This window comes from Mus caroli, chromosome 9 (assembly GCF_900094665.2).
Source record: "Mus caroli chromosome 9, CAROLI_EIJ_v1.1, whole genome shotgun sequence".
Classification (NCBI taxonomy): domain Eukaryota; kingdom Metazoa; phylum Chordata; class Mammalia; order Rodentia; family Muridae; genus Mus; species Mus caroli.
Genome location: NC_034578.1, coordinates 28659566 through 28662680, shown reverse-complemented (window position 1 = coordinate 28662680; position 3115 = coordinate 28659566).

The window sequence follows — 3115 nt, the reverse complement described above, 5'->3', positions numbered from 1 at the left end:
GTGTGTGTGTGTGTGTGTGTGTGTGTGTGTGGTGTGTGTGTGTGTGTTTAGGGTGAGGCAAGAGGAGAGATAATCAGGGGGAACTTTAAGAATGATGCTATTGATTTCTTAATAATGAGATCTTCATTTCTCATCACCATCTACAACAGAAACACTGTGTTTGAAAGAGTTCCCTTCTCGCTTATCTGGACTTTCACTATAACAGTCTCCAGTCTGATTGTGCTAATAAAGTATATTGACAACACGGAGATTTAAAAACATGATGAAGATTTTCTGTGTTCCTCTCCTATCTAAAAAACCCTCTGTCACCCAGAACTAAAAATACTAAAATATAAAATAGAAAGCCTGAATCCCCTCCCTCTCCTTGGCTAAAACGACATGACTGACTCCATCTCTCATCCCAGTCAGGCAAGGGTCTTGTTCTCTACTTCTTTGAATTATCAGAAGAGCTGGAAGGCGTCCTGAGATAGTCTTCATGCTCCCTGCAACATTCTCCCAGGGCTCAGCCTTACAGAAGATGGAAGGCCTTTAGTAAAGCAAAAAGACAGGCCAAACTTCTTAAGGACTTGACAAATGTTCAAATTTTGTCATGTTTTTATCTGGTATTAAAAGCTTGTAGAAATTTCTTCAATCAGGAAACAGTTTCTGGGTCCGGCCACAGATTAGAACCAAAAGTTAAAATTTAACTTCCTATGTAGTGAGGCATAGATAAATGACTAGTGCTACTGGAGAAGGAGTAACAGCTAGGCTGATCTTGGTGGTTTTTTATCAAGCAGATGATTGAGGAGCAACAGCTAAGTTTTTAGCTTATAGTCTTGGCTTGAATCCAACACTTGATATAACAAAAACTAATAAATAAGGGCTGCTGAGACGAATCAATGGCTAAAGGCATCTATCCCCATGCCTGACAATCCATGTGGTGGAAAGACAGAACTGACTCCACATATTGTCCTTTGATCTACACATGTGCACCTGGGCATGCACGCATGCGTACACACACACACACACACACACATACACACACACACACACTTGTAACAAAATACAGCAAACTATGTTTAAATGTAACTGTTGACTATTTAAATAAATTTATATAATATTTAAATGTTTCAACTTTAAACATTATTAAGTAACTCATTCTATCTTAAAATTACCTCCATGATTATATACTAAATTCAGAAAATTCATTTATAACTTGGATTCTTACCAACAAAGACGCAAAGACATGCTCTTAATATGATGAATAAACTATACCCTCTCATATTCCTGTAATTGTCTTGACTGCTCAGAAACCCAGGCAGTGCTAAAGCTCAAAGTAACTTCACCAGCCTGTGCATCTGGGTCTTCTTAGGGGTGTGCTCTACAGATTTCTATCATGAGAAGATTTTCAGAGCATTTTGCTCCCAGCTGCAGATTTACAATACTACCAGCCTATTGTCAATTCTAAGACACCAAACAAGAAATGCTTTTACTCATTTTGCTCAACTCTTCCTAAATGGAGGCATCCACAGAACCCACCTCTGCCTGATACCTTTTATCCCAGATCACATGAAATCAAAACATAAGCAACCTTGTTATGGTTGGTTTCTTTCTTCTCCTGGTCTAGTTTATTTTTGGTTTTCTTCTTTCTGAATCTACTCAGGATGCACAAATTACAACACAAACAACAAACTGTGGACATGGGTCTGTGTGTGCGTGCGTGTGTATGTGCATGCTCACACACGTATGCACATATGGAGAGTGGCAGAGGGGATTAGAGAGAGGAGAGACCAGTTCTCCTCTGCAGCTCTCTTCTTGTCCCAGTGGCTATCTTTGTGTACTGTGTTGTGTGTATATTTGTTAAAAATCAGGTCATTGTTTCAGTTAGGCTGCCCCACTATTGGTCCCCAGTTGTTCCTGGCAGAGCTGTACATGAGCAAGAGCCTTCTAGGGAAAACCCAAAGTCTTTCAGGAAGTGGTCTATGATGGTGTGCTATAGTAACTGATGAGTTTCCTTCTGAGTCAGGGATACCACAAGGGGGTCCCCAGAAATTGACATCTCTCTGAGACGATAGAAAGATATTCTGAGACTGAAGTCATAACTGCCCCTTCTGTAGCTAAGGACCCTGGAGATTATAGAATAGTAACCAGATCTGAGGCCAGTTCCTCCGCACTCCAAATGCCTCTCACTTCTTATTGCTACCCTTGTCTGGAGCACCTGTGGCCTTTGCTTTTGGTTTCACCTCCTTTACTATGAAAGGCAGGCCCGCAGACTGCATCTCCTTGTCATGAAGGTACCCGTTGGACACATTTTACATTTTCTCCCAAAGCTTTCGTGTGAAAACACTCTCCCAAAGTCCTTTGGGAGAACATTGTCTGCATGAACAACAGGAGCCAACCCTTCTCCAACATGGAAAGGCCTTTAGCTCCCTCCTTCCACTGTCCCCAGGCACACAGTCCTCTAAGACACCTCTGGTGTCTTATAAGAAATTAATATGGCTGCATGGAGGCTAGTCCTCATGATTTTGTCAAACTCATGAGCAAAATAATTGTAAAATTAAAATAAACAGGTGTGCTTACACCTGGCATTTCTTCTTTAGGCAGTGTATATCTTAAAAAAAAAAAAAAAAAAGAATCTAATGATGGCCATGAGCAACTTCATGGTCAAGTAAAGCCTAGAAAGTGTGTGGTTCTTAATAAAAGAAAAATGAGTTGAGTAAATAAAGAAATAAACTCACAACAGTGTCTTCAGAAACTACCAACATTGGTGTTTTACTTAGGCAAGAAAAAAAAAAAGTCCAGGACATTAAAGAATTAGGTCACCCACTATCACCCAAAGAAGTGCTTCCGCAAGAGAAACACACATCTTGCCCAGCAAAGCCAAAGTGTGAGTCTTCTGGTCTGTACTAGTGGCAGGACATGGTAGATACCACCTGAATAAGCGGGCCCTTGCTAAGTGACATAAGCCATATCCTATAGGACAAACACTGCAAGAATCTACATAGATCAGGTACTCAGATGAGGTGTAAAGATTAATTCAACACGTACAGTTAGAAAATAGAATGGCAGTTAGTTACCAGGCACTGTGTAGATGGGTAGAATTGGGAGTTGGTATTACATGAGTGCGGAGTTTCAG